The 19,602-nt window shown below is 37.9% G+C and overlaps 1 long non-coding RNA gene across 1 annotated transcript in view; it reads right to left on the bottom strand.

The window, feature by feature from the left end:
- LOC116490219 overlaps positions 1 to 19,602 on the bottom strand; it is a 45,268-nt gene that overhangs the window by 12,376 nt on the left and 13,290 nt on the right. Inside the window, exons 4-5 of the long non-coding RNA XR_004253348.1 lie at positions 3,980 to 4,038; positions 3,194 to 3,253 (exon numbers count right to left, since the gene is read on the bottom strand). This is a non-coding gene — a long non-coding RNA (uncharacterized LOC116490219). The remainder of the gene's footprint in view (positions 1 to 3,193; positions 3,254 to 3,979; positions 4,039 to 19,602) is intronic.

Genomic DNA, 19,602 nt, shown 5'->3' with positions numbered 1-19,602 from the left:
ATTAAGTCTCCATTTATGCATGTTTAATTATGAGGTATTTAAAAGCAAGGATGGGTGTGTTTGATCATAAGCAGCATTTAGGAAAAGCTTGGCACTTGTAATTTGTTTGTCCTGGTTTAAAATGTTCTCATTACATCATGGAATGAAAAAGTTAGAGAAAGGAATGTCTCTGTTCCCAGCTAACAATGCACACAAGTCAAGAACTCTTCTCTTTCTAATATTTCCCATAAAGATGTTCATCAGAGATATCTTTTAGTCAAGCAAGTGACAGATGGAATCTATGAAAACAATAGTGTCTTTGGAAAGTCCAGTAGTATACATACTGTGGATACCATCTTTTAATCCCACTTTAGAGCTCCTGCATTTCCGAAAGCTTCAGACACTCCTAACTTTTAGTGGGACTTCCATTTCATGACTCTGTGCCATAGATGAACAGCTCCAGGGACTATGCTACAATTTTCCTAGTAAAACGCAGGGGTCCAACTGCAAAGGAGGGCTTAGGGCTGTGCAAATAACTAGTTTTTCAGTTCGGCTGCCAAGGCAAACAGTTGAAAAAGAATGTTGGTTCAAACTGAACCGAATTCACAATTTTTCCAGGTTTCCACACCAAAACCACTACCATCCCCACCCAGCCCACTGTACTTCCTTTAACATGAAATGTTCCATATGTCTCAAGAGGAAACATTTTTGGCAAATGTAAATATTTGGCAAATGCAAGCATAAAAGGCAAGCAAATATAGGGCAACATTTACGAAGTTGTTGCAAAAGGGTTTTTCTCTGTGACTTAATATACATTTCACTCCTTTTTTATACCGAAGAAGTGTATTCCACACGATGTTTACTATAACAGGGTTTGTCCCAGCTTCCCAAGTGAGTGCCATTAACATCAGGTTGGAGAGTCATTCTTCCTCTACTGTTCATTGACTCTCAACTATTATTGAAGTAGTTTGCATAAAGTGGCTTAATGGACTTGGTTCCATTTTGGAGTGATCTGAAGAATAATTGCTTGTACATTCATATGTGGAGTTAAGGTCTCAAACTCCTGCCTTGATCAGACAGAGCATTGACTCGAACTCTGATTCAACTTTGTTTAGGTACTGGAGGATTTGAGGTAAGTTTCCACCTCTTGCATTGGAACCAGTTCCCTTCAAATGCACTGCTTAAGGGTTCAGCACCAAGACTAAGATATCTTGGATATTAGGAAGATAATAGGTTGGATATTAGGAAGAACTTCTTTACCGATAGGGTTGTTAGGCATTGGAATGGGCTACCCAGGGAAGTGGTGAAGTCACCATCCCTAGAGGTCTTTGAAAGACATTTAGATGTAAAGCTTAGTGATATGGTTTAGTGGAGGACTTGTTAGTGTTAGGTCAGAGGTTGGACTCAGTGATCTTGAGGTCTCTTCCAACCTAGACAATTCTGTGATTCTGTGATCTTTAAAGCCTAGAAATTATCACACTGAGCTAGCAGAGAGGTTACGAGTCCCACAGACAGTTCCTTGGAGGTGAAAAGTGTGAAGAGGAACAACTGAAATCACATTGTGGTAGACCTCACTACTGCTAATTGTTCATATACTGTTCTGAGAGATCTAAATCTCTGGAGCAGAGAAATTTTCTATTATATAAGGATCAAGTTGTGCCAAATGAATTTCATGATGCCAGAAATGACTTTTTTTTTTCTTTTTGGACACTACAGATTTTACTCTCATTGTCTAGGCACTACAAGATTTGCACTCACCTATAAGACAGAAAATCATCAATATCCTGACATCAAGCAATGCAAAATAAATAAATAAATAAGTCTGGTAAATGTAATGCCACACTTTTCTAAATAAAAATTCTTAGATGCTATCATATATATACTCATGTAGATATACAAATTATTGGATACTATCACATATATACCCATGGTAATGTACACACTTGAAAATGCTTATATATGTGAAGCTTCAAGGCATCTCAGCTTGGGAGACCAGCTGTCTGATTAACAAAAAAGCCCTGGAGAAAATCTTAGTATACAGCAGACTTCAGGCCATTCCTCTTCATTTCCACAATATATGCCTTTTTCTGAGTGTTGCTGCTAGTAGCACAAGGTTGTTGCAAGACAAACCAAAATGTGATTTCTAGTGTCTGAATTCACAATGGTTTGTGAAGGAATGGCCCTTTTGTTTAGCAACCATTATACATCTACCGAGGTGTCATAATGACAGTGAGAGCAGTAGGGAAATATATTGTTAATATATTTAGCAGAAGCAATGATTTCTAATGTGACATAAAAGCATTGCCTAATGTTGCCAGGTAATAGTAATCACTCATACTTGCTAAGTAACTGGATGAATCAGAGCAGTCCCTGCCCCAAAAGACATACATTCTAATTTAATAAATATAGGTATATACCTGAGTTGGTTGAAGTTTTAATTCCAAATCATGCTTTACATATTGTGAGTGTCAGAAGAGAATAAGGGCAAGCCTGGAGAAGAGAAGGCTGCAAGAAGACCTTACAGCAGTCTTCGTTACACAAAGTATGCCTACAGGAAAGCTGGGGAGAAACTCTTTGTCAGGGACCACAGTGATAGGACAAGGGGTAAGGGTTTTAAATTAAAAGCAGATAGATTTAGATTAGATGTTAGGAGGAAATATATCGCTCAAAGGGTGGTGAGGCATTGGAACAGGTTGCCCAGAGAAGTCATGGATGCTGCATCCCTGAAAGTGCTTAAGGCCAGGCTGGATGGGGCTTTGAGCTACCTGATCCAGTGGGTGGTATCCCTGCCTATGGCAGAGGTGTTGGAATTAGATGATCTTTAAAGTACCTTCCAATCTAAGCCATTCTGTGATTCTATGAAAACTGATCATATGCAAAATACTTGCCCAATTTTTCCTATTTTTCTTCTTCCTGAATGAGGAACACAAAATTCAAAAATATTTGGTAAATTGGGATTAGGGTCATGATTCCAAAATATCTGCAAGTTTTAGGAAAAGAGGAACCAGCCTAAAGCCAGCACAAACAGCCCAAACGTATTCTGACAACATCATCTTTGAATGTAACAAATAACAAGGAGGTAACAGCCTACTTTCAACATCACAGGTTGGAAGTACAACTGCTAGGAATTTTATGAATTAAAAAAGTTTTCTTCACAAAATACCTTTTAAAAAATGGGGAACTGGATTAACTAAGAAATAAACTTTCTACTTACTTTCTTTTTGGTTTGGCTTGAAGCATGCTTTCCTTCCCCTTGTTGCTTTTTTAAGCAATGCTATCAAGCAGTAGAAAATAAAGAAAAAATGAAAATAGTGTTATTTTTTAAAATACTGAAGAAATTTTAATTTCTCTTATACTTTTTTTTTTTTTCCCTTTCGTCTGGGAGTCTTGGATTGACTGATAATGTCCTGCAGTTATCATTGTAGTGTTGAAGCCTTTATAATATCTATTGCTGTAGGTCAAGTAGATATTTGCAGAAGCTTGTTAGGTTTATTATTAAACAGCAACTAAATGAAAAAAAAAAAAAAAAAAAAAAAAAAAAAAAAAAAGCTATGGCTTCGAAAGAAGACCTGGCATACAGATAACATTTATGACTGAGTAAATTCCACTAATATTTCTCATATTTCTCTAAGTCATTGTTTTTCTTTTCTTTTTCCATGTTTTTGTGACTTTCAACATACCTTCCACTTCACTTTAAGTATTCAAGACTTATTAGTTAGCTTCTTGACTGATGATGAATTTCAATTTCCAAATTGCTCATGTGCAACTGGTATTCTCACCACTGCTTTGCCTACCACAGAAACTCAGCTATGGCTAGGGTAATAGTTTACAGTAGGCAATATAAGAACAGGAATGCACAGAATTTCAGCCATTGGCCATGTGTCACAAACAGCTTCACTCATTGAGCTACACCAAATAAAGATAAACAAGCTCTTGTAATCAGCAACAGCAATTAGGCTAGTTACAATACCATGCAATAATATTTCTTGATCAGGGCTACCTTGTTCAGCACCATCTGAAGACACTGTGCTTCTCACTGAACTATGGCACACCGACCTCCTAAAAAAAAAAAGTACATTAAAATGTCTTAAAAGGCAGCTGGATCACTCAGAGCCAGAGTAATACATTCAGTGAGCATTACAAGAGCTCTAGCTTGCACTGTGGGAGGGTATTGGTAGGAGCTTTTAAATATTATCTAAGGAAAAGGGTAGTTTATATAATTTGAGCACAACTCTTCATTCATTCTGTTTGGATTTTTAACAGTTGTATTGCTCTTGTTCAATTAGGAGATCGTCAGAAAATTGCAATATTATGGACATTTTCAAACATTTCACATATTTTTGTGTCAGAACTGTGGTGGGTCACATGACATGCAGCTGTGTTAACATATTTAGGGTTTGGATACTTACAAGCTCTTGCTTTCTGGAGTATTATTTTTCTACTTGTTTACATTTGAGAATTACTGGATTTTTTATTTTTTTTTTAACCACAAGGTTAGAATTTATGGGAAAAAAATAAGCAATAAATAGGTACAGTGTCTTAACTTCATTTTTCATGTCCTGCCTGCCAGCAGAAGGATTAGGGAGACAAAGCTGGTTTTCTTCTGTGAAACTGCAAGTAGTCCAGTCACAAGCTCACAAACACTCCCCTCCATGTCAGCTATATTTTGACCACACAAGTGTGATTTAGAGATTATGGAAGTTACAGAAACACATGGCAAAAAGCTCTCAGCAGTCTCACTTATGTATCAGCAGGAAGAGCTTCCAAGGGACCTCTCCATCCCTGCAGTGCTGAAAAACTTCCAGGGAAATCTTCCTGGATACTGATGATCTTGTTTAATGCTGGGAAAACTGTATTATTCTCAGCCAGTTATTTCAATATGAGAAAGTACCTGTTCCCAGAAAAATCAGTCATAAACACGAAGCTTTACCTTCAAAACACAAAACTTTATCTGCATAAATTCTGGTAACAAATACAAGTCTGTACAAGCAGATCACAGACACACTTCATCGCTTAATCACAGAGACAGATGAATAGACCTCACAATTCTTTCTAAAGGTGCATGACAGCAATCATAAATAACGTAAAAGTTGTGGTATGTTATTCGAGCCTCCTTCATCCCTTTTTAAGTCTCCAGCTTTTTAAAAATGCCAGCAGTCTCAGTAGTGGAATATCAAACATGATTGATACTGTATGGAAGCTGGTAACATGACTTTTAATGATAAATTTGCAATTAGATATATAAAGACAATGGTTATACTGTCTGAGGAAATTATAACACCTCTTAATGGGGAAATTTTCAATGGAATTTTTTCATAAAGATTATTGAAAGTGATCTAATAAAAACAAAATGAGTCATTCAGCTGGCTGCAGGTAGGTCAATTGACAGTTCCTCAAAATCAGTGCTGCAAAGTTTGTAGAACTCAAAGTACTAGCTCCTTACGTTCAAAACAGTGATAGAAAATTCTATGGTTAGAGGACTAAGATGGGTAAGTAGGTCACTTCCAGTCTCATAGCAAAGTCTTCAGCACAGACTCAAGGAATATAGTCTGCCAGTCCTGTTGCTACAGATTTACAGGTATAGCTTATACCTTCCCATCCAGACTTAAGACACACTTCAGCATACAAAAATCACAGTCAAATGCCATCCTCAATCCAATTGCAGAGAATAATAATAAAAAAAAAATATTGCTGAAAATATTCAGGTCACTACCTAAAGCCTTATCTGAGCTTAAGGAGAGGTACACATAATTGTTCTTAAAACCACTTTCACTGACAATAAGAAGCATATTTCTATTATAGAATAAACTACTTGCATCAGTTAATCTATTCCTGAACACTTAGAAGCACATAGAGGAGGTCAACTCAATACTAGAGCATAATTCTGACCACCTATTTACTTGCATATATTTCAGCTACCTCATTTCTGCTTAAATACCATAACAAGGTAACTATTGTATACTCACTAACTTGCTTTAGGAAAGGAAAAAAAAATTACAAATAGTACAAAAATTTCACAAATTGTCAAAGAATATCAAGCGTACAGGAGAGGCTCTGAGTAACTTTGTGATGTGTTTCTCTTGTCTTTGATGTATTGATCTGGCATAAAGTTTCCATTGTCAGAGAGTACCACAGTTCTCCAAAGGCTGATAAAAACTCAAACATTCTGTTCTATATGGAGGAAATTCCTACGGTTCCAAGTTAGTCTTCATTCTAAACAAGACATCTCAAATTTTCCTGGAAGAAGGAAATTTCAACACACTCAAATAAAAAAAATAAAAATAATAATAATTAAAAAAAAAAAAAATTCATTGTTTAGTTGGTGTTTAGTTGGTTGTATTTTTTCCCAAAATGAAATTGGGTAACAAGATGCTCCAGTGGAATCCTGAGATTGCCCCAAGACCTAGAAGTGCTTGAGGAGTACCCCTTGGGACTTTGCCATATCCAGTGAAAGCAGATTTTCAACATCCTCTGAAGTAGAACTCTTTCTGCTACAAACCCATCTGGTTTCACACACAGGAAGTTTTATGCACTACAGAATCTCAATATTGGTTGGGTTTTGCTCATACATATAAAGTAGAACATGCATTTGGGCTCTACTTTTTGCCATATACCATCTTGTTTATAATTTTGTTTCTCATCTCCGATACAGTACTCTCTGCCTGCACAAAACCTTGTAAAGAACTGGTTGTTAACCAGATATAACCAACAGAAAAGTTTGTGGTTTTTTATTTGTTTGTTTGTTCGTGTTTTTTTTTTTTTTTTTTTCTCAGTCAATGTAAAGATCAGTCTAGTCTTCCCTTCAGCTTCAGTAATAACTAATAACTTGGTTAAAAATTAATTAAATAAATAAATAAATAAATAACCACATAATCGTAATTTCACATGAATGTAGGCTGAACTAGTTCACTGAAAAATACAAAATCTCCATCAGGTTCAAAATTTTGCCATCAGATATCATCTTGGCACAGAGATGTGTGCATAAGCTCCTGTACTTTTTTCCTATGTAGTCTGTCTCCTCCTACTCCTGGTGAAACTTCTATTTATATTTAAATGTGTTGTGGTGTTCTTTTTGTTTATGTTGTTTTTGAAGAGAAGCCTATAAAATCAGAGCTATAATACCTGAAGACCATATAATAGTGGCTTGTAGCTGCACCTCTCATCCCAATCCAAGGGGATGACCAACAAGACATAAGGGATAAACCCCTTCAACACATATTTTCTGATTGTGTATCCTAAAAGGGTAGTCTTCATTACTACTACAACAACCATGCATCACTGATCAGGTTCTGATGGTCCTGTACTGGCAGAATTCCTATTACACACCCACCTGTGTGGTTACAATGAATCTGTTTCTGCTTTGCACTTCTGCTTTTGCTTATTGCCTGATAAAGGTCCAGATGCCTGTTCTGAATCTGGCCAGACAGGAAAACAACACCTTCCCCTAATACCAGGGGGGAATAACTGTAATGACAGTGAAAGAGCCAGGAGCTGCCACAGGAACTGGAGTCATAAGTAGGAGCAAGGAACCCAGACAAACACAGAGGAAACAAGGCACAGAGAAGCATGAACAGGAAGAGCATGATGAAATTAGAGGATGGCCAAATGAATTGTAGCATTATCCAGAATGACTAGTTTCTTTTCAGAAAGAATAAATAAATACTTGTCACAGTAAAGATTGATGGAAGATGCCTGAAATATTTGCTTTCCTGATAGTCCTACCTAGCATTCACCATAGAATAGGAAGAGTGAAAAAACATGACTTCAAACAGACAACATGACCACAGATGGGAAGCAAAGAAGGAAGCAGCTGTAAACAGAAGGGATGTGTCCAAAAGGAAGCTTTTTTATCCAGAAATGGGTCTTTCTCAGAAAGTGTTTGAAAACCTTGCAGCACACTGAAATGATTTAACCCATCCCAGGAATGTCTAATGGTCTACACAAACCAGTGGACTTCCTGGGGCTATGGCAGGTCATACAATCTCAGTCCTATTCACTTTGAATGAGGCAAATTACAGAAAGCAGCCTGTCTGATGCAGGTGCCAGAAATATACCCTCTGAATGCCAAGTGCCAAAACAAATGTCTGGGTGAGTGTCCAAACTCATTCTTTTCTGTCCTATATTAAATCAATATGCAACATTCTTTTCTATACTACCCACTAGCCAACTTGAAGTCAACTCAGTGTCAATATAGGTGAAAAGCTTTGGAAAAATCACCTATCTACAGATTGCAAGATGAGCCATGGCTTACAAAGTCTGTGTACATTTTGGTTTGCTTTCAGGAATACAGCCTATTGGAGTCAGTCACCAGAAACAAATTAGTCTGGGTTTTGCAAGCCATTATCTTTACTGAAGATTAAAGTGTTTACAATGTATTCAAGTCTGCCAGTCAATATTCTCTGTGATATACCTTCAGGGAATTGCATAATTATCACCTAGATTCACCATCTCCTGGAAAGCAAGGATTCCTGTTTCACCTGCAAGGCCTACACCTATTAATGTATCATCTACAATGAGAGAATAAAGTCAAGCCAGAAACAATAAAGCACTATCTTATATCAACAGACAGTCTACACTGGTTCGGAGACCAAGTACTGAGCATTTCCATTGCATTAAATGAATCAAACACTCACAAGTCACAACATATGCACAGGAAATCAGCCAACACACTAGTAAACACACAATTGGCAATGCATACTGCCTCAACCTATCAGCTATACTACAGCTTCCTGCATTCGTACCTATAGTCTATTCCTCTAGGAGGCACTATCGAACTACAGTCTAGGGCACCTAAGGCATTTGGAAAAGCAGCCACAGCCATAAATCCTCTTTTCACATGTTGTTGTTCGTCTGCTCTCTATGAGGAGATGATTTATTTCTGTGGTAGAGAGCTAACTCAAAGGAAAGCCTCAAAACATCCGAACAAGGATAAGTGTGACATATGTGTTATGTCAGCCACTACCCATTAGAAGGCCTATTTCCTAGAACTGACATAGATGCAAGTATTTTCTGTAAAACAGTCAAAGTGCTGAAACCTTCTCTGATATTATGAAGGTCATTGTGAACTAGGAAATGCAACTTCCACAGATCTTTTTGTTTAGTCTAATTTTTCAGAACATTCTTCCTGAAACATGTCAAGTCATGTCAGGACACATCACGTCATATACACAATACACATCTCATGTCATATACATCCTCTATCTCACTACACTGGGCCAAGATTTTCTGTACTGTCTTGATTCTTTGTGACATCCAGCCAATATAGCCATTAAAAAAGGATTCCCACGGACAATAATTCTCTTTCCACAATGAATCAGCAGTGCTTATTCTCTGCAAACCAGAATCCTCTGGTATAATTGGAAGGATTCTGCAGAAGAGCAGTATGAGACCTCTTCTCTTCAAATAGTATGGGTAGCAAAGCTCCATCTTTGTTCAGTTGAACTGATTTGGTGCAGAACTGGAGCAATATAGTGGTGAGTCAAGCTCACTATGCTTGCCCATGGAGCATTTCATTGTGTTCTTTTTGTTTGTGGTTCATGCACATAATCTAAAAGGTCATTCTACACAGAAAGCAGTTGTTTTGCTTTTTCTAGTGGAAAAACAATTCCCCATCTCTCAGTCCATAATAATAAAAAAAAAAGAACAACAAAACCCCACCCACATGTAAGAACCGGAAGAACATCCCATTGCACAACATCTCCCCATCTCATGGAGGCCAACACTTCCCAACTTTCCCTCATTATCTGTTCAAGAAGCTGGGCTGTAAAACATGCCCTGAAGGTGAATAACTCCAAGAGTTCTTGGTCCTCTGCTTGATCCAAGCAATTACTGTGACTCATTGTTCTTATCTTATTTCTTGAATAACTTTAGTTTAAGGTCAATATGACAAGGAGGTTGTCGTGCTTGGATATTAAATGATACACAGAAAACAGATGTTAACAGGTGCCCGTATACTACTCCTAATTGCCACTGGACTTACTGCACGTTATGGTGCTGATAAAGTTGTACTCTGGCCAGATTAATTTGCCTTTAACAATTCCTTTTCAAAGTTGTTCTGTTGGATTTTTATTTTTTATTGAAACTGGAGATAGTCAATATTACATTGAGGCTTTTTTTGTAAAAAGGTCAAATATGCATAAAACATCTACTTCAATTGAAAAATTAAAATCACTTAATTGAGACCAAAAAAAAAAAAATCTCAATACCTGTAAAAATATATATATTTGACAGTTTTATTGTGTGGTTTTTCTTCTGTTCTGCTTATGTTTTTAACACAAAGTTAGTCCAAGGTCTTTCAAAAGAGAAAGAACGGTATTCTTTGTTCGGTGCTGGGGCCGGTCCTCTTTAATATCTTCATTGATGATCTGGACGAGGGCATCGAGTGCACCCTCAGTAAGTTCGCAGATGACACCAAGTTAGGCATGTGTGTCGATCTGCTTGAGGGTAGGAAAGCTCTGCAGGAGGATCTGGATAGGCTGCACCGATGGGCTGAGGTCAACTGCATGAAGTTCAACAAGGCCAAGTGCCGGGTCCTGCACCTGGGGTGCAATAACCCCAAGCAGAGCTACAGGCTGGGAGAGGAATGGTTGGAGAGCTGCCAGGCAGAGAAGGACCTGGGAGCGATGGTGGATAGTCAGCTGAATATGAGCCAGCAGTGTGCTCAGGTGGCCAAGAAGGCCAACAGCATCCTGGCTTGTATCAGGAACAGGGTGACCAGCAGGGCTAGGGAGGTGATCGTCCCCCTGTACTCAGCTCTGGTGAGGCCGCACCTCAAGTACTGTGTTCAGTTTTGGGCCCCTCACTACAAGAAGGACATGGAGGTGCTTGAGCGAGTCCAGAGAAGGGCGACAAAGCTGGTGAGGGGCCTGGAGAACAAGTCCTATGAGGAGCGGCTGAGGGAGCTGGGCTTGTTCAGCCTGGAGAAGAGGAGGCTCAGGGGTACCTCAAGGGAGGCTGTAGCGAGGTGGGGGTTGGTCTGTTCTCCCATGTGCCTGGTGACAGGACGAGGGGGAATGGGCTAAAGTTGTGCCAGGGGAGTTTTAGGTTGGATGTTAGGGAGAACTTCTTTACTGAAAGGGTTGTTAGACATTGGAATGGGCTGCCCAAGGAAGTGGTGGAATCACCGTCCCTGGAGGTCTTCAAAAGATGTTTAGATGTAGAGCTTAGTGATATGTTTTAGTGGGGACTGTTAGCGTTAGGTCAGAGGTTGGACTCGATGATCTTGAGGTCTCTTCCAACCTAGAAATTCTGTGATTCTGTGATTATCTGAAGATGAGAATATGAAAAAAAAAAGAAAAAAAAAAAGTCTAATTTTTGATCAGCTCAGGAGTAAAATTTGTATGTTTTCACTTCTTCCCCCCAGGCCTCATTTTTGACACTAATAGAGCTGACATACAGCACTAGCAGTCAAGCTTTAATCTCTTTGGTATGACAACTTGAGTCTTCATCAAAACACTGTCAAAGCCAGCACTATGCCTCCTGTGAGGGAGCTCACAGGAGACAGAGTCCAAGGCGAAGCCCAAACTCAGCATGGAGATGGCTCTGTACTAGAGGGTTGAATTACTGCTTGTTCACACAGAATTCTGCAGTCCATTCATTGCATGTCTGTCTCACTTTCCTCCATCAGAGGATTGCTTTGCAGTGACACAAATAAAGCTCCTGAACTCTTCACTGCAAATCAAAAATGGAGACAGCTTAAGGCATATAATTTGGGTTATGATTTGCAATATTCATTAAGAGATCAGCCAATTTTGGCAAAGAAAAAAATGCCCTGAGCTACGATAATGAATACATGGTTTGTTAAGGCAACAAGACTGATGGTCTCATCCATAATGGTCTGACAGTGGCTGCCTTTATATGGTACCTTGTTTTGATTTTCATATCAATAATTACATTATGCACCTCAAAACATCTGGCTGGCTGGCCGACTTGATGTATGTTAAAACGATCCAGTCTGTGGATATGCATTGGAATAGGAGCTATTACAGGATCACATAACAGATGTGGGAAGCAGTAATGATTCTTCAAAATTCTGTGCTACACTAGAGCCAGAGAGCATTCACTGTGGTCCCTTCTGCCCTTAGAAGATATGACTTGAATATGTGAACTGTCTTCCAACTCCTCTGCAAAAACTCCTCTTTATGTTTGTTTGTTTTTTTTTCCAAAAGCTTTCCCAAAGCAGAGAGTCAACACTTGAGTAGCACTCAGATCACTCTCTTGCAGAACATGACAGGACGCTGCCACCTTGTCACCCAGTGCAAACTAGAGAAAGAATTTCTGCTGAAAATTGTCCTGCTAATTCCTGGCTAGTATGGCCATGCTGTGTTTTAACTTTCAGATAAATTGCTCGTCTGTTGGCCCTAAAGTTGTGTATCACTGCCCATTCACAGGAATGTTGTGCTTACTGCTTCATGTGGGGCCTCAAACACGTCAAACAGTCCTTATCTAAGCCAGACTAAAAACACTACAATTGATTTGGGTGTGTTTTTTTCACCTATTTGTGTTAATTCAAACAGGTTGGGTGACTAATGGATATTTTTCCAACTCAATCTAAAATTATGATAAAACTTTTCTTCATACTCAGAGCCCATATGGCTGGCATGTATCTCACTCTCTTCTAGAGCAAGAACAGAAGACAGGGAAGAAAGTACAAATCTCAGGATCACAAATGAATGCATACTCTGGCACCAGAGTAACCAAGTACTTGGGTCACAATGAAAAGTAACACAAGAGTTCTAAAGGGAAGCATTGTATTTTCTGTAGAGCCTTCTCTAGATAATTCATTCAGTTGTAGGGCCAACACTCAGGTATCTTAATACAAACTCATACTCATTGCAAGTTCCAAAGTTAACTCTTTGTCTGAGGTCTGATTTCTTGTTATTTCCCTAAAGGACAGAATAGAATAGAATAGAATAGAATAGAATAGAACAGAACAGAACAGAACAGAACAGAACAGAACAGAACAGAACAGAACAGGAATTGTTCAGTTGGAAATGATTTTCAAAGATCATATAGTCCTACCACATGACCATTTGAGGGCTAACCAAAAGTCAAAGCATATTAATGAGGGCATTATCCAGATGCCTCTTGAACACTGACAGCTATGGGGCATTAACCACCTCTCTAGAAAGCCTGTTCCAGTGTTTGACCATCCTCACAGTAAATGCATTTTTCCTGATGTCCAGTCTGAATCTCCATGGTGCACCTTTGTGCCATTCCCATGTGTCCTGTCTTTGGTTACCAGGGAAAAAAGATCAGCATATCTCTCTCCACTTCCCCTCCTCAGGAAGTTGTAGAGAGAAGTTTATAGCTCATGGATTTAAAAAATGGTTTATAGCCATCTGAGTCAAGATTCTTTCCACAAATTTTTTTTTAAACAGACACATGGCTTTTTCCAAATTCACAAGCTTCTGCAACAGTCTCTCTGATCCAACGCTCTACTACTCTTGCAGTGCATTCTCCACTGTCCATCCCCCACCTCTCCCTATTCCCTAGGGCCAAATTGTACAAATGAATGTGTTGGGTTTTACAACATGGACAGTGTTGAGAAATGTTAACAACAAAACCCAAAATCACATTGTTTGTCTTGCTTCAAATTCCCTTACAAACTTAAAACAGACTATTTTTTTCAAAACCTTCATTAAGATACAAATATCTCCCAAATAAATTCTAATTAATTAAGCAAAAATCTAATTAAGCAAAACCAAAGCAGCATATGATTTTGCATATAGAACTATGGATGTCATGACTTTACAGTGATAATTTCACTTTTTGTTTTATCTTTAATCCTGGAAGGATCTGGTTGAGCAGGTAAAACAATAAAAATTGTAATTTCAGCTAAATATACAGAAATAGTTGTCACAGATGAAGTCCTGGGACCCTGATCCACTTGGTCTTAATGTTCAAAGGAAAAGGAAGGTCCTGAACTCAGAAAGATTAAAAGCAAAGAAAATCCTAATCCAGCACCCTCCTGTGAAACCACAGGAGACCAAAGGACATATCATCTTGTCAATATTTACAGGGCTATGTGTGCCCACCTGACTTTGTTGTGCAAATCACTGATATAAATTCACAACCCCTACCAGACAACTACATGATAAGAAGTGTTTGCACACGTACCTATACATATATATATATATATATATATGCTCAATACATAAATAAATAAATAATCAGGCTAGCAGATCTACCAGGGATTTGGGTATACAGTTCGACAGAAAACAAGTGGCATACACAAGTTATAACTGAACCTTGGCTTCTTCAGAGGCACAATGCTGCTGAATCGAGCATTTGTGCTGCCTACTGTAGCTCACTTATTACTATGTTTTTAAATGTGGTTTTCTTTAAAAGGTTATTTAACTTCCTGGAAGGCCTTTCCATTCCAGCCCTTCAGTGAGGAGCTCCACTGAAATCCACTTGACCTATACTTGCAAAATGTAGAGCAAAACCATACTTCAGTATTTAAATTAACAGGCACCTGCAAAGAGAACCTGATCCTGCTTACCTCTTGTATGCAAACAGTTTACTTAGCAACAAAGAAACCACTAATACAGCAGAGGCAAGAAGTTCTCACCTGTGAGTGATTAATAGGAAATCACAGAGAGGGAAAAATAAATAAATAAATAAATAAGATTAAAAAATCCATTCCTAGTGCCCAAGATATGGTAATATTGTATGAAAATGTCATTGGGACCATTAAAAGTAGCACTGAAAGACGCTTGATATGATCTAATTCAAATTCTGATTACCAGATTCCGTTGGCAGTCTGCTATACAAATTAGGAAAGAAGGCCATAGAAATTCTCTCTGATATTAAATATAACCGAAATTCATTAAGTGTTGTGCCCAGTTTCCTTTCATACAGTCCATATTAGCAGTGGAAAATACACTTCATGTTACCTCTATTACTCAACAATTAGTGTCAATTCCTACCTGTCTGCTTCATAGAAGCTGCCTCCTCCCTCCATTTCTCAGACTACACAAGTAAATAGGGTAAACAGTAGCTGGCTACAGGCAAGGTATCTTCCAGGTTGCAGAAGAACTGCCACAGGACTGTAGTGATGGACTTAATACTGAAGGAAATTTTAACAGCTAAGTTGCCCATATCTTTCTGTGATGATCAGTATTACTTGAATATTGCATTCTGGAGTGACTGGTCACTGTTAGTTAGGGTAGCTCAACTAACAGCACTGCTGTTATGGTGAAAAGATGTATCATTCTTTTAGGACAAAGGTCATGACAGTTTGGTTTTTGTTGTTGTTGTTTTCTGGCATTTTCCACATAAACAAATTTGACCCATGATATAAACACAATAAGTCAATAATAAGTAATAACAATTCTTTATTAGTTCTTCACTGTGATGTTTTCTGGGATACTCCACTTAGCTACATTAGGGTAATTTCGTTGTTTTTCCAGTTCCAAAGCAGAACAATAATGACAGTAGCATCCAAAGAAGTTTCTTGTAATTGCCTAAATTGTATAACACCTTACCAGGATGACAGAAAAATGGCCAAAGAATTTCACATTATAAAACTGGGCATATCATCTGATATAGCAACTTTGAGCACATTTTCAGACTATGCAGAGTTTAAAAGCTTTCCCAATTCTAGTTTAGCCAAAAGTCTTTCATGGGCCATCTGGTTCTAATGATACAAAACTAGAATATTTGGTGTCCTTTTCACTATGCTACATTAAATTACAGCTTAAAACATCAGTAAAGCAAAATCCATTCTTTTTATATTATGTTTTTTAAATTAAACGTTAAGTATTTTGGCTTAGAAAATGTGTTTATTTTTGTAAAACTGTACAGCATATACTATATGTTACAGTCAGCAGAATCCTTAGTTCAGTTACTCTTGCATGTTCCTTGGTCCACAGCCCACTGAGGCAAAGGGAAGTGTTTCCATTGACATCAATGGGCTCTAAATGAGGCTCCTACTGTGAGTAACACCAGATTCTTACTCATCCTAAAACATGTATGAGGTTTCAGTACTTCTCCCAAGAGAAGAGGTTCAAATTATGCTTACAGTAGCTCTTCCTAAATTAAGTATTCCGTGTACACTTGGTAACCCAACTGAAATTCAGTTTCAGTATTAAGGATGTGATATGAGGTTTTATACCTGGAAGACACTGTGAATTATATAGTCTATATCAGTATGCACTGTGGTTAACTATAAACAGACTTTCTGGGAGCAACTTTCACAAGTGCCTCTAAGACTTCAACTTCCGGCAGCTGTTGAAAAACAATGGAGTTTTGAAAATCCCACACCAAATGTAACTCATCACTTCTGTTACAACTCAGTCACAACAGGTTAAAGTTCTCTACATTTCACCACCATTCTTAGAAGCTTGTTCTGGAATTGGAAACACAGACCAGTATTTTGGAAGATGTGTAGAAAGAAAGTCCATTCATAATAATAGAAGTGCCAAGCATCTGTAGGTCAAAGAAGGTCAAACCAATCTGGAAATCAGAGTAACCAAGGTCAACAAATCAATGCCTCAGGAAGCTAACATCTGCCACACACCAGCTACAATCAACCAACACTAAAATTGATTTCTTACTTATGAAGCCAGTTTATGGTTTAGTGTAGCAAATGGCCATCATTTTTTTTCTGTACATTTTGTTTTTCTTTGAATTTTCTATCACTATAATCCTCATTGTGAAATTACATTGTGAAGTTGAGATGCAGGTAGTGTCCAAAGGGACATCACGTCCTGCTCTCTTCTATACTGTTCCTGAATCCAAATACACTAGTAGGATAGATTTCATTTAATTGCTTTCTCTCAGATTTTTCTTCTTACCCCATGGTAGTTTCCATGTTAACATTACAAAATAGTTAGAACATATAATTCCAACCCTGACTCCCTTACAAAGCACTCTAAACAGGAGTTCTGGAGTAAGAAAGGGCTAAGAGAGGACTGCATGAATTGGCCCAAACAGAGTTACATGCTAACTGTTGTTATTGTTCTCAGAGAGTGCATTTAAGGTTTTGGGAACAAACAATAAAATGAACAGCTGAACAATTTTAATCATGGCCCAGTTCCTAGTTACAATTATTTTTAAGCTGTCTCACCATTAGAGTCTGATTTTTTCCCCAATGAATAAAAAAAAAAAAAAAGAAAAAGAAACAAACAAACAAAAAGGATATATTATGTAAAACTTAAAGAAATACTGTTATAAAATTACAGCAAAACTAAAACAGAAAAAAAAAAAAAAAAAAAAAGGTTCTCACATATGACATTCTATGCTCCTAGCCCAGTATTTGTGTATGAGTTACACATAATTTTTAAAATGTTCCATTCTCTATATACTTCATGTACAAGCCAATTCTCTAGGAAAATATGCTTTACTAGATAAGTTAAAAGTGTGGCCTCTGAACTCTGTGACTAGACAGAGAATATCAGTTTTTGACCACAGACATGTCTGAGCAAAATTACAATGCACACTCATATGAAAGACATATTTCATGCATTCCTTGTTTCAGAATGTTACAGCAGGGACACATCAAATCAGAGTAAGATGACAGCTTACACAAGCAAATAAGAATGGCAGAATAAGATGGCAGAAAGATGCCAAGACATTTGGAGAGACTACTGACCAAGAATATCCTTTTAAGATCCCTTCTTCATTCATTCGGGGCCTGATTCAATTACTTCCACTGGAGTCAACAGAAAGACTTGTGGTCTTCAGTGTCTGTTATTGTGGCTTGTTACTTGTGTTACAGTAGCACACTGAAGACTCAATTAAGTTCAAGCACCATAATGCCAGGTGCCACAAAAACACCCAGGGTGTAATAATCCCTTCTTACCAAAGCTTGCATGAAGCAGGACCTTGAAGCATGCAGGGCAAAAAGATATTGCAAACAAAACACAGAAAAGAATCCAAAGGGAGCCCAAGGGGTTTAAGCTGGGTTACAAAACAGCCAGTGGTAGAGCAAGTAAGACTTTGGCTGTTTGACTGTACCCAGTGACCCACCGATTAAACCAAGCTGCCTAATGATGGACTTTGGGCCAAACCTGCACTGCACTACATGAATTGAGCAAATTAAGTAAAAAACCTACCTGCTAAATACAATGAACAACTGTTGCACTGTTTCTACCTCATGCAGACTACATGCACTGCAGTAATATTAATGTGTGTGCAGAAGGCTGGAATCACTAGTGCTCTTCTTGTAACTCTTGTTTTTAATAACAGTTCTGCAGGAAAACGTCATAAACAAAAACACAGAATCACTCCAGAGGTTACCCATTTCCATTCCTCCCACACCATGGCAGGCTCAGTTGTAACCATGTCATTCCTAACAGATGTTTGTCTAATCTGTTGATGGATGCTCCCAGCTATCATTAGGCAATCTCTTTCAGCACTTCAACCCCACCCCCCCCTTGCCTATTAGAACTGTTTTCCTTCCTTCTAATCAGAACCTTTCTTCCAGCAGCTTATACTATTATTTATTATCCTAAGTTGTTCTCTCTTCAGACTTTTCTTTAGACTCTCCCACACATTCAAATATCTCCTTTTAAATCACCTTGTTGGCTAGCATTCATTTTGCGATCCACTGTAACCTTAATACTTTTTCTGCAGTATTGGGTTCTCCATCCCTCATCTACACAGCTTATTATTCTTGTCTAAATGCAACAACTTGCACTTGCCTGTCAAAAAGCCCTTGAACTTTATGGGTAAATATAATTTTGAATTATATTGATTTTCTTCTATGTATATTGAATTTGGTGTCAACTGCAAATTTTAAAAGCCTGTTGTATACCACCATAAAAGGACACTACTGAAAATCTTGAATACTAGATTCTCAACAGATACTTTTTCAATATATCAAAGAACAACTGAAAAGTACCACTTAGATACAATCAGTAAACCATTTTGCACCCACTCTGGTAGTTTCATTGAGAACATTTGCTTTGATTTCTTATTAGAATGTCATATAAAACAATATCAAAGATCTAAAATCAGGATAGACTTACTAATTCTTCTGTAACCAGAGTCTGCTGTTCTGTTATACGTTGGCTTGACACAACTTGACCACTAATATATTTTTCCTGACTGTTATTCATAAGTTGGGGGTTATTCAACTCATTATTTTCTACGTGTTCAAAATGAGATTGTTTATCATTTGTTCCAGAATTGTTGGGAGGAGGGGAATGTATTTAAATTGATCAGTCTCTTCTTTCTAGCTACTCTTTTCCTCATTTCCAATAGTAGACACTACCTTTTCCCCATAACCTACCTGAGTTCTCAATTACTAATTATTCTGAGACTGTTTCTCTTTTAAAAATCTCTAAATATGGTACATAAGTTCCAGACAGTCTGAAACAATTACATTAAATACCACACAGTCAAAATCTGTACCTTAATGAAACTGCATAGGAAAGTACAGAAGTTTATTTTGCAACTTCCCAGGCTCTTGCAGTGTTTTATTTTGCAATGTTAATTTTCCTTTCAATAAAAGTTCTTCCTTTCTTTTTAATGACTGGGGGACTGAATGGTTGGTTTTGGCAATAACGTGTTTTTACCTAGGATCATGAGTCTCTTCACATGCATATTTGGTCATAGGGCTACAAGGAATAAATTTCCCATTTGGATTCTCTGATGACTAAAAAGGGATGAGTTCAC

This window comes from Aythya fuligula, chromosome 5 (assembly GCF_009819795.1).
Source record: "Aythya fuligula isolate bAytFul2 chromosome 5, bAytFul2.pri, whole genome shotgun sequence".
In the NCBI taxonomy this organism is placed as follows: Eukaryota; Metazoa; Chordata; class Aves; order Anseriformes; family Anatidae; genus Aythya; species Aythya fuligula.
Note: the sequence above shows the minus strand (reverse complement) of the source record. Positions and strands in the feature narration are given on the sequence as shown.